The sequence below is a fragment of the Bubalus bubalis genome, chromosome 20 (genome assembly GCF_019923935.1).
Source record: "Bubalus bubalis isolate 160015118507 breed Murrah chromosome 20, NDDB_SH_1, whole genome shotgun sequence".
NCBI lineage: Eukaryota > Metazoa > Chordata > Mammalia > Artiodactyla > Bovidae > Bubalus > Bubalus bubalis.
Window position 1 is genome coordinate 42,253,387 of NC_059176.1, and position 13,281 is coordinate 42,266,667.

The window sequence follows — 13,281 nt, forward strand, 5'->3', positions numbered from 1 at the left end:
TTTATAAACACCCGCCTCCAAGCAGCAGGGCTTCCCTGGTGGCTCAATTGGTAAATGAATCTACCTGCAATGCAGGAGACACAGGTTCAATACCTGGGTCAGAAAAAAAAAAAAAAAAAAAAAAAAATACCTGGGTCAGGAAGATCCCCTGGAGAAGGGAATGGCAACCCACTCCAGTATTCTTGCCTGAGAAATCCCATGGACAGAGGAGCCAGGCAGGCTACAGTCCATGGGGTCACAAGAGTTGGACACAATTTAGCAACTAAACCACCACCACCACTCCATCCAGGCAGCAAGAGTGCCTCCAGCTGCACCTGGCACCATCTTCTCTGCCCCTGAGGAGCATAGCTGGGCTGGTGACAAGGAGTGAGGGGGTCACACTTTGGGGGCTGATTTCTTATTTTTGTTTTTCACTGTTCTAAGAGGTGGATCCTAAAAGAACTTGCTGCGATGAATGACAAAGCTTCTCCCGCCTATATTTTCCTCAAGAATTTCATAGTATCCGACCTTACATTTAGATCTTTATCTTGAAAATCTGTTGCTAAGTCGTGTCTGACTCTTTTGCGACCCCATGGACTGCAGCCCACCATGCTCCTCTGTCCATGGGATTTCCCAGGCAAGAATACTGGAGTGGGTTGCCATTCCCTCCTCCAGGGAATCTTCCCAACCCAGGGATCCAAATCCAAGTCTGCGGCATTGACTGCTGCTCCTAAGTCGCTTCAGTCATGTCCGACTCTGTGCGACCCCAGAGACGGCAGCCCACCAGGCTCCACCGTCCCTGGGATTCTTCAGGCAAGAACACTGGAGTGGGTTGCCATTTCCTTCTCCAGTGCATGAAAGTGAAAAATGAAAGTGAAGTCACTCAGTCATGTCCGACTCTGTGCGACCCCATGGACTGCAGACCACCAGGCTCCTCCATCCATGGGATTTTCCAGGTGGGTTCTTTACCACTGAGCCATACTAAGATGGAATCTTTATCTTATTTGGAGTTTATTCTTGGGTATGGTATTCAGGAATATTCTAATTTCACTCTCATTTTCACTGTTCAAGGAACCAGTAAGGTAGGAGATAGATGGGCTCCAGGTTGGAAATTCACAATCAGCCAGCCTTCGCTCTGCATTTCCTGAGGCAACATAGGTGGGTTCCAGTTGAGGAATTTACAACCAGCCCCATTTGCTCTCAGAAATTGAAGTAACAATAGAAACAGAGTTCAGTAGCCAGTCTTTGTCTCCTGTAAACACCTCAAGGGAATAATCTTGGCAAGGACAAAGAGAGGCAAAACCCTGTCTAAGTGAAGGATTAGGGAGAACACTACGCATGCGCAGAAAGGCTCCTGGGAGTCAAAAATCAGAGGATAATTCCAGGCTATAAAGAGTCATGCTCCTCCCAGAAGCCTCCCACTTCAATATGCATCTTGGCTAAGGTTTACATGTGCACCCCAGGGGAGGGTCCTGACACAAATTAACCGGGGGGAGGGGGTGTTTACAAAGCAAGATGATTGGCCTGAGGGAAGACAAAGACCCAGATAACTGGCCTCTTACAAAGGATATAAACTTCCAAAGGCCCGACTCTCTGAGCTCACCTGTGCACCTTTCCACATGTAATTTTTCTCAATAAACTTTTTACTTTACTCTTTACCTTCTGCCTCCTCACCTGAATTCATCCTTGACCAGGCAGGCAAGACAAGGGACCTTGGCCCTGACTGCTGGCCCCTGTGGTCAGTGGTTAGGACTCCCGGTCTGCGGAACTAAGACCCTGCTTCCAGCTACCGCTCACTGCCGCTTAGAGCTGGGCACATCGGAAATGACCAGCACACTGTCCCCCAGAGTGGCTGTCACCAATTTGTATTTCCAGCAGCAGAGGAGGACGGTTCCCCTTCCTCCACAGCATCTGCAGCATTAAACGTTTGTGGAGTGTTTAACAATGGCCGCTCTGACTGGTGTGAGGTGATTCCTTCTTGTAGTTGTGATTTGCATTTCTCTAATATTTAGCAATGGTGACATCGTGTGACTTTTCTTAAAGGATGTGAGTTAAAGGCACCTGCTGAAATCGGCAATGGCAACCCACTCCAGTACATTTGCCTGGAGAATCCCATGGTTTGAGGAGCCTGGTAGGCTGTGGTCCATGGGGTCGCGAAGAGTCTGACACGACTGAGCGACTTCGCTTTCACTTTTCACGTTCACGCATTGGAGAAGGAAATGGCAACCCACTCCAGTGTTCTTGCCTGGAGAATCCCAGGAACGGGGGAGCCTGGTGGGCTGCCGTCTCTGGGGTCGCACAGAGTTGGACACGACTGAAGCGACTTAGCAGCAGCAGCTGAAATCGGCTCCCTGAACACCTGCCCAGTTTTGAATTCTTTTTTGGTGACCACCCGTGGGGGACTTCCAGAGGGCAGTTGTTTACTTCCAGCCCCAGGTCCTTGGGAATATAAAGTGCCCATCAGGGCAGTTTTTATAGTTGCTGTTACAAAAAACAGCACAAGGGGGCAGCATTTCTTCATGTTCCACTTTAATTTTTCCTTTATCTGCACATTGTTATTTACTTTGGAGTAGACGAGACTGAGCGACCAAACTGAACTGAACTGAACTGAGAATTGATTTCTGATACTGTGTTTGTTTCAGGTGTATGGGCTTTTGATTCACTTAGACACAGACGTTTATCAGTTCTTTTGGGGGTTCTCTCTTTCTCATATAAAATGATTAAAATGTGTTCCATAGACTGCCCTGTACTATTTAATGGATTTGTTGATTATATCAAACAACTATATTAATGATATATATATTGTTTGATATATATTAATGAGCATACGTTATCAGCAAAATCTTAATTTATCCCTCCATTCTAAGATTTTTTTCTTAATCATAAATTTGTTTTCTAAGTTTGTGAGCCTGTTTGTATCACGTAATATCCAATATTTGCATTCATTTCAAGAATTCAACTGTCAGTGATACCCTGTGATATTTGTCTCTCTCTCTGACTTCCTATACTGAGTGAGGTGATCACTCTGTCCATCCACGCTGCTGTCAATGGCGTTATTCTGTTCTGATTCACAGCTGAGTAGTGTTCCAGTGTAGAGGTACAACACCCAGTCCTCTTTTTCCTGTCAATGGATATCTTGGTTGAATTTGTTGCAGTAAAAAGGAAAAAAGGAGGAATGAGTTTTTTTATTTCTTAAGAACAAAGAAGATGAAGAAACAGTGAGCAGGCCTGAAAGTTCCTAGTTTTTTTACTTTAATGCTCCTAACTCTGCATGTCTGTAACTAAGTTTGCTTTTCTGCCCCCTAACTCTGCAGGAGCCACACTTTGCACCAATTTCCTTTGACTCTGTGCTAAATACATCCCTAGCTGGTGTTTACTCTTGCAACACCCTTCCCCTTGTAGTTGCACATCAGAAAGAAGGCCACCGCACTGCCAGACTCAATTACTGGGTTACTGATGCCAGTTTATGACTGTCTTTGAAACAATGCAAGAGGAAGAAATCAAGATCCTGTCACCTTTGTTCCTCATCACTGACTGTGAGACCTCCTCTTATAAACTCCTCATGGGGGGGCACAGTTCTTGAGGCATGAGCCTACTGTGTTCCCCGCTTCACCAGCTGAGAATTAAAGCCACTTTCTATTTCCTCCAAACTCTGTGTCCATATTTTTTATTTGGCTTCACCTGGCAGAGAAACTCAAGATTTTGGCCAGCAGCAATTCTAGTTCTTGGCCGTTGTCAACTGTGCTGCCCTGAAAAGAAGGGTGTGCAGGTCATTGTGAATTCTGATCTTCTCTGGGTCTAAGCCCAGACGTGGGATTGTCGGACCTTACAGTTTCTGGATGTTTAGTTTATAAGGAACCTCCTTGCTGGCTTTTATAGTTTCTACACCCGTTTACATCCACACCAAGAGTGTAGGAGTATTCCCTTTTGCCTCCATGCTTTGCCAGTCGGATTCTCTGTAGATGTTTTAGATGGTGGCCATTCTGACCTGTGTGAGGGGACTTCTCATGGTAGTTTTGATTTGCCTGGGCTTATTAGTTAGTGAGCAGAGTACCTCTCCCAGTGCTTTTTGATCTTGTGCAGCGTGAGTACAGTTTGCCTCTTGCAATCGTCTTCTTGAAAGATGGCCCTGTTTGAATCCCTTTCCCCTGTCTTCCGATATAGGGCAGGTGACTGAAGGGCAGGTGTCATTTACAGACCTCCGGGCCTTGTGAATGTTCAGAGCCCAACAGCACCTGTTTTAAAGTTGTTCTGGAAAGCAGTCCTGAGGAAACAGTATTACTTCCTGCACAACTCTGATCCTCAGCCAATGAGTCTTATGGAAAACTCTGCTCCTGGATCATCAACTAAGGAGAATGTGCCAGAAGAAACACTCAAGGCTTAGGTCTCCTTTCTCCTCCCCCTTACCCTTTATCTCCAGGACACATTCCAATTTTTGGAACAGTACTCTTCAGAGGGTGCTATCGTTGTCAGTGGGGCAGCCCTAAGGACAGAGGCTGGAGTTGGGAAATCCAGCCTCTGGGACACATGGTGCCCAGGGGACCGTGCAAAGCTTTCCCAGCCCAGAGGCTCCACCATTTTTGGGGTGAAGTAGGTGCGGTTTCTCTGCATGTGGGCCCACCTGGATCTGGAGATTGGGTGCTCATGCAAATAGCTAGAGGCCCTCCAGGTCCATCGTAGGAAGCACGTTTCTTGCTACATGCTTCCACCTCTGTCTGACCCGAGACCCTCCAGTCTTGAGACTGAAGCTTGCTCAGGCTCCAGGGATGTGACACCAAGCCAGGTTACTGTAGCCTGAGGGCAAAAGTCAGCATTCTTTATTTCTTTTCTTTTTTGTGTTTTTATTCCCTAATTTGAATTGAAGTATATAGTTGAATTGGAGAAGGCAATGGCACCCCACTCCAGTACTCTTGCCTGGAAAATCCCGTGGGCAGAGGAGCCTGGTAGGCTGTAGTCCATGGGATCGCGAAGAGTTGGACATGACTGAGCGACTGCACTTTCACTTTTCACTTCATGCATTGGAGAAGGAAATGGCAACCCACTCCAGTGTTCTTGCCTGGAGAATCCCAGGGACGGGGGAGCCTGGTGAGCTGCCGTCTATGGGGTCTCACGGGGTCGCACAGAGTCGGTGAAGCAACTTAGCAGCAGTAGCAGCAGCATATAGTTGAATGACAAGGTTGTGGGGTTGTTTTTTTCCTTCCATTTTGGATCTACAGCAACTAGATTCACTTACACATAGATGTACATATGTTCTTTTCCTTGTTCTTCTCTGGTGCAGGATATTACAGACTGTTGAATAGGATTCCTGTGTTACACAATGGTTCCTGGTGGCTTCTTTTTATAGAATAAGCCTCCCTATGTTAGACTGAAACAGCTCTTTTCCCCTCACCCATACCTTTCTTTTCTGGGGACCATAGTTTGTGAGACTGATTCTCTTTGGTAAAGAAGTTCCTTTATATCCATTTTTAGATTTCAGCTAGAAGTAATATCATATGCTAATATGTCTCCCTGTGTCTCTCACTTCACTTGATATGGTCATCTCTTTCTTCTCTAAGGCTGGACATAGCATTACGCTCTGCTTCTTTATGGCTGAGTGATGTTGCTTTGTGTCTATGTACCCCTCTTCTTATCCATTCATCCGTGCTTCTACACCTAGGTTGCTCCGTGTCTTTGCTATGGTCCCTAGTGCTGCCATGATCTCAGGGAAACCTCTGTCTTTCAAAATTTTGACTTTCTCTGGATCAATGCCCAGGCATAGGATTGCTATGTCCTCAGGTAATTTTATGTTTATATTTATTAAGAACCTCCATAGTGTTTTCCCTATTGCATGTACCATTTCATATTCCCAATAACAGTATAGAAAGGGTCCCGTCTCTTCACACCTTCTCCAAACTTATTTTTGGAGATGTTTAGAAATGGCAAATCTTACTGATGTAAGGTGACACTCACTGGACTTCTGATAGGCCTGCCTGTAATAATTAGTGATGCTGAGCATCTTTTTATATGCCTAATAGCAATCTGTATGCCTTTCTGTAAGAAATAACCATTTTAATCTTTGGCCCATTGATTTGTTGGGTTGTTTGTCTTTTTGATATTAAGCTCCAGGGTTGTTTCTGTGTTTTGGACACTAATTCCTTGTGGATATCTTCAATTACAAATATATTTTCCTATTCTGAGGGTTGTCTTTCTCTTTTGTTTAGGGTTTCCTTTGCTGTGCAAATGCTTTTAACATTAACTTGGCCTCATTTTCTTACTTTTTGGTTTATTTTTCATTATTCTGAGAGGTGGATCCCAAAAACACTTGGTGGAATTGATGTCACAGCATGCCCTGCCTATAATTTCCTCAAGAATTTCATAGTATCCATCCCTACACTTAGATCTTTGTCTTATGTGAAGTTTATTTCTGTTTATGGCTTGAGGAATGTTCTAATTTCATTCTCATTTTCATTGTTCAAGGAACCAGCAGGCTATCCTCCATATTGGCACTCATCTATTTTCATTTTTAGCATCAGAGGAGGAGGGTTCCCTTTTCTCTCAGAGGAGGAGGGTTCCCTTTTCTCCACAGTATTTAGTGGATTAACCTTTGTAGAGTGCTTGATAATGTCCATTCTGACCGATTTGGGGTGATACCTCGTTGCAGGATTGAATGCACTTCCCTAATATTTAGCGATGGTGACATCTTTTCATATGATTTTTTTTAAGATGTGAGTTAAGTCATGGTGGAGAGATTTGACAGAATGTGGTCCACTGGAGAAGGGAATGGCAAACCACTTCAGTATTCTTGCCTTGAGAACCCCGTGAACAGTATGAAAAGGCAAAATGATAGGATACTGAAAGAGAAACTCCCCAGGTCAGTAGGGGCCCAATATGCTACTGGAGATCAGTGGAGAAATAACTCCAGAAAGAATGAAGGGATGGAGCCAAAGCAAAAACAATACCCAGCTGTGGATGTGACTGGTGATAGAAGCAAGGTCCGATGCTGTAAAGAGCAATATTGCATAGGAACCTGGAATGTCAGGTCCATGAATCAAGGCAAATTGGAAGTGGTCAAACAAGAGATGGCAAGAGTGAATGTCGACATTCTAGGAATCAGCGAACTAAAATGGACTGGAATGGGTGAATTTAACTCAGATGACCATTATATCTACTACTGCGGGCAGGAATCCCTCAGAAGAAATGGAGTGGCCATCATGGTCAACAAAAGAGTCCATAATGCAGTACTTGGATGCAATCTCAAAAACGACAGAATGATCTCTGTTCATTTCCAAGGCAAACTATTCAATATCACAGGAATCCAAGTCTATGCCCCAACCAGTAATGCTGAAGAAGCTGAAGTTGAACGGTTCTATGAAGACCTACAAGACCTTTTAGAACTAACACCCAAAAAAGATGTCCTTTTCGTTATAGGGGACTGGAATGCAAAAGTAGGAAGTCAAGAAACACCTGGAGTAACAGGCAAATTTGGCCTTGGAATACGGAATGAAGCAGGGCAAAGGCTAATAGAGTTCTGCCAAGAGAACACAGTAGTTATAGCAAACACCCTCTTCCAACAACACAAGAGAAGACTCTACACATGGACATCACCAGATGGTCAACACTGAAATCAGATTGATTATATTCTTTGCAGCCAAAGATGGAGAAGCTCTATACACTCAGCAAAAACAAGACCAGGAGCTGACTGTGGCTCAGACCATGAACTCCTTATTGCCAAATTCAGATTTAAATTGAAGAAAGTAGGGAAAACCACTAGACCATTCAGGTATGACCTAAATCAAATCCCTTATGATTATACAATGGAAGTGACAAATAGATTTAAGGGCCTAGATCTGATAGATAGAGTGCCTGATGAACTATGGAATGAGGTTTGTGACATTGTACAGGAGACAGGGATCAAGACCATTCCCATAGAAAAGAAATGCAAAAAAGCAAAATGGCTGTCTGGGAAGGCCTTACAAATAGCTGTGAAAAGAAGAGAAGTGAAAAGCAAAGGAGAAAAGGAAAGATATAAACAGCTGAATGCAGAGTTCCAAAGAATAGCAAGAAGAGATAAGAAAGCCTTCTTCAGCGATCTATGCAAAGAAATAGAGGAAAACAACAGAATGGGAAAGACTAGGGATCTCTTCAAGAAAATCAGAGATACCAAAGGAACATTTCATGCAAAGATGAGCTCAATAAAGGACAGAAATGGTATGGACCTAACAGAAGCAGAAGATATTAAGAAGAGATGGCAAGAATACACAGAGAACTGTACAAAAAAGAGCTTCACGACCGAGATAATCATGATGGTGTGATCACTCACCTGGAGCCAGACATCCTGGAATGTGAAGTCAAGTGGGCCTTAGAAAGCATCACTACAAACAAAGCTAGTGGAGGTGATGGAATTCCAGTTGAGCTATTTCAAATCTTGGAAGATGATGCTGTGAAAGTGCTGCACTCAATATGCCAACAAATTTGGAAAACTTAGCAGTGGCCACAGGACTGGAAAAGGTCCATTTTCATTCCAATCCCAAAGAAAGGCAATGCCAAAGAATGCTCAAACTACCACACAATTGCACTCATCTCACACGCTAGTAAAGTAATGCTCAAAATTCTCCAAGCCAGGCTTCAGCAATATGTGAACCGTGAACTTCCTGATGTGCAAGCTGATTTTAGAAAAGGCAGAGAAACCAGAGATCAAATTGCCAACATCTGCTGGATCATAGAAAAAGCAAGAGAGTTCCAGAAAAACATCTATTTCTGCTTTATTGACTATGCCAGAGCCTTTGATTGTGTGGATCACAATAAACTGTGGAAAATTCTGAAAGAGATGGGAATACCAGACCACCTGATCTGCCTCTTGAGAAATTTGTATACAGGTCAGAAAGCAACAGTTAGAACTGGACATGGAGCAACAGACTGGTTCCAAATAGGAAAAGGAGTACGTCAAGGCTGTATATTGTCACCCTGCTTATTTAACTTCTATGCAGAGTACATCATGAGAAACGCTGGGCTGGAAGAAGCACAAGCTGGAATCAAGATTGCCGGGAGAAATAGCAATAACCTCAGATATGCAGATGACACCACTCTTATGGCAGAAAGTGAAGAGGAACTCAAAAGCCTCTTGATGAAAGTGAAAGAGGAGAGTGAAAAAGTTGGCTTAAAGCTCAACATTCAGAAAACGAAGATCATGGCATCCAGTTCCAACACTTCATGGGAAATAGATGGGGAAACAGTGGAAACAGTGTCAGACTTTATTTTTCTGGGCTCCAAATTCACTACAGATGGTGACTGCAGCCACGAAATTAAAAGACGCTTACTCCTTGGAAGGAAAGTTATGACCAACCTAGATAGCATATTCAAAAGCAGAGACATTACTTTGCCAACAAAGATTCGTCTAGTAAAGGCTATGGTTTTTCCAGTGGTCATGTATGGATGTGAGAGTTGGACAGTGAAGAAGGCTGAGCGCTGAAGAATTGATGCTTTTGAACTGTGGTGTTGGAGAAGACTCTTGAGAGTTCCTTGGACTGCAAGGAGATCCAACCAGTCCATTTTGAAGGAGCTCAGCCCTGGGATTTCTTTGGAAGGAATGATGCTAGAGCTGAAACTCCAGTACTTTGGCCACCTCATGGGAAGAGTTGACTCATTGGAAAAGACTCTGATGATGGGAGGGATTGGGGGCAGGAGGAGAAGGGGACAACAGAGGATGAGATGGCTGGATGGCATCACTGACTCGATGGACGTGAGTCTGAGTGAACTCCGGGAGTTGGTGATGGACAGGGAGGCCTGGCGTGCTGCGATTCATGGGGTCGCAAAGAGTCGGACACGACTGAGCGACTGATCTGATCTGATCTGATCTAAGCATACCTGTTAAAGTCGGCTTCTTGAAGGTCTACCCAGTTATGAATTCTTTTCAATGACCAACCCTAGGAGCCTCCTGGAAGACAGTTGTTGTTTACATACACCCTCGTCCCTGTCCCGGACCTTCTGAATATTAAGTACCAGTCGACACAACTTTTATAGTTGTAGTTGCCAATATGGCCACAAGGCGGCAGTATTTCTTCGCGTCCCACTTTCTTTTTCTTCTTTTTTAACCTTTTCCTGTACTTTCATTGTTATTTTACATTGGAATAGGAGAAGGCAATGGCAACCTACTCCAGTACTCTTGTCTGGAAAATCCCATGGACAGAGGAGCCTAATAGGCTGCAGTCCATGGGGTCGCTGGCAGTCGGACACGACTGAGCAACTTCACTTTGACTTTTCACTTTCATGCATTGGAGAAAGAAATGGCAACCCGCTCCAGTATTTTTGCCTGGAGAATCCCAGGGGTGGGGGAGCCTGGTGGGCTGCCGTCTATGGGGTCACACAGAGCCGGACACAAAGACCCTGTTTGCCAATGCAGGAGACATATTATTTCTGTAGGTGTTTTGAGATGGCCATCCTGACCTGTGTGAGGTGATACCTTGTTGGATTTGCTTTGTGTTTGTGTAAGAATGAGTGATGCTGAGCATGTTTTCATGTGCCTAATCACAATCTGTATGTCTTCTTCTAAGAAACACCCATTTCTGTGTTTGGCCCATTTGTGTCTTCGGTTATTATGTCTTTGATACTGAGCTGTATGGGGCTCTTTGTATGTTTTAGAGATGAATTTCTTGTGGGTATCTTCATTTGCAAATATTTCTTCCCATTCCAGGTTGTGATTGTCTTTCATTTTGGGTTTCCTTTGTTGTGCAAATGCTTTTAGTGTTAACTAGGTATTGTTTTCTTTATTTTTTGTTTATTTTTCATTCATTTAAGTGAAAGTTAAAGTCTCTCAGTCGTGTCTGACTCTTTGCAACCCCATGGACTATACAGTCTATGGAATTCTCCAGGCCAGAATACTGGAGTGGGTAGCCGTTCCCTTCTTGAGGCGATCTTCCCAACCCAGGAATCAAACCCAGGGCTCCCGCATTGCGGACAGTTTCTTTACCAGCTGAGCCTCAAGGGAAGTCCAAGAATACTGGACTGGGTAGCCTATCACCTTCTCCAGTGGATCTTCCTGACCCAGGAATCCAGCCGGGGTCTGCTGCATTGCAGGTGGATTCTTTACCAACTGGGCTATCAGAGGTATGTATACCCAAAAGACCTCCCTGCAATTCATGTTACCGTGTGTCCTCCCTGTGTTTCCTCAAGACTGTCAAAGAATCCATCCTGACATTTAGATCTTTTGTTTGTAGTTTATTTTGTGTGTGATGTTAGGGAGTATTCTAACTTCGTTCCCATTTTCTTTGTATCAGTATCCATCACACTATCCTTCACAGTGTCTGTTACCAATTTACATTCCAGCATCAGTGGAGGAACGCTCCCTTTTCTTCACACCTTCACCAGTTGTTACAGTTTGTCAAGTTTCTAGAAACGACCATTCTGACTGCTGTGAGGTGATACCTGGCTGTGGTTTTGATTTGCATTTCTCTGATATTTAGCCATGGTGACTTTTTTTGTGAGATTTATTTTAAAGGGTGTGAGTTAAACTTACCTGTTGTGATGGGCTTCTTGTATGCCTGACCTGTTTTGAATTATTTTTTGATGACCATCACAAGGACATTTCTTGAAGTTAGTTGGTTTTTACTTAGGACAAAGGTCCAAATAGTCAAATCTATAGTTTTTCAGTTGTTATGTATGGATGCGAGAGTTGGATCATAAAGAATGCTGAGCGCTGAAGAACTGATGCTTTCCAATTGTAGTGCTGGAGAAGACTCATGAGAATCCCTTCGACAGCAAGGAGATCAAACCAGTCAGTCCTTAAGGAAATCAAGCCTGAATATTCATTGGAAGGACTGATGCTGAAGTTGAAGCTCCAGAACTTTGTCCACCTGATGCAAGGAGCTTATCATTGGAAAAGACCCTGATGTTGAGAAAGATTAAGGGCAGGATGAGAATGGGGTGATAGAGGATGAGATGGCTGGATGGCATCACTTACTCAATGAACATGAGTTTTGGCAAATTCTAGGAGATAGTGAAAAACAGGGAGGCCTAGCATGCTGCAGTCCATGGGGTTGCAAAGAGTGGGACACCACTGAGCAACTGAAAAACAAGGACTTGGTTGGTGAATATTAATTAACCATCAGCCCAGTTTTTCAAGTTGTTGTTACTGACAATGGTCACAAGGTGGCAGCATCGCTTCATGTCCAACTTTTTTTTTTTTTCTTCCTGTCCTGTAATTTTGCTATCATTTAGTATTGCAACAGAGGTGATTTCCGATGTGGCGTTTGTTTCAGGAGTAAAGGAACTTAATCCAATTATACATAGATATTTATCTATTCTCTTTCTGGTTCTTTTTCACATCTAGGTTTTACAGTCTGTTCAGTTAACTTCCCTGTGGTATTCAATAGGTACTTTTTGATAATCTATTGGATATGTATCAATGTGTATATCTTTATTCAAAACTCTCAATTTTCCCACCTTTATCTGGACATTAGGGCCTCATGCAGAGGGCAAGAGGCACTCCAGGAACATCATGGGGCACCCTACCTGCCACATCCTCTCAGGACTCTGAGCCCTACCACAGTCCAGCCTTGGGAGCCACGCCTGCTCAGTCTCCAGAGATGTGAAACCAGCCAAGGTAACCATGGGATGAGGGGAACAGAGTCAATTTTTGTTTTTTCTTTTCTTTTTTTGTGTTTATCCTCTAATTTGCACTGTAGTGTATAGCGAAATTGGGGCTTCCCTGGTGGCTCAGACAGTAAAAATCTATCTGCAGTGCAGGAGACCTGGGTTGGAAAGATCCCCTAGAGGAGGGCATAGCAACCCACTCCAGTATTCTTGCCAGGGACAGAGGAGTCTAGTGGGCTACAGATGGCAGGTGTACCCGTGTCTTTTAAAATGTTGGTTTTCTCTGGATGTATACCCAGGCATGGGATTGCTGGGTCTGAAGGTACTTCTCTATTTTGTTTTTTAAGAACCTCAATACTGTTCTCCCTAGTGGATCTCCTTTGTACATTTCCAACCACAGTGCAGGATAATTCTCTTCTCTCCACACGTCTCTAGCATTTATTTTTGGACATATCTTGAGATGGCCATTATGACCTGTGTGAGGTAATACCTTGTTGGATTTGCTTTGTGTTTGTGTAAGAATTAGTGATGCTGAGAATGTCCTCAGGTGCCTAATCACAGTCTGTATGACTTCCTCCAAGAAACACCTATTTCTGTGTTTGGCCCATTTGTGTCTTGGGTTGTTTGTATCTTTGATATTGAGCTGTATGAGCTGTCTGTATGTTTCAGAGATGAATTCCTTGTGAGTATCTTCATTTGCAAACCTTTCTTCCCATTCTGGGTTGCATTTGTCTT

General features: G+C 43.8%; 1 long non-coding RNA gene across 10 annotated transcripts in view; it reads left to right on the forward strand.

Annotated features, from left to right (window-relative positions):
* LOC123330808 overlaps positions 1-13,281 on the forward strand; it is a 95,561-nt gene that overhangs the window by 5,769 nt on the left and 76,511 nt on the right. For all 10 annotated transcript variants that reach the window (XR_006640385.1, XR_006640380.1, XR_006640381.1 and 7 more), the window contains exon 3: positions 12,414-12,556. This is a non-coding gene — a long non-coding RNA (uncharacterized LOC123330808). The remainder of the gene's footprint in view (positions 1-12,413; positions 12,557-13,281) is intronic.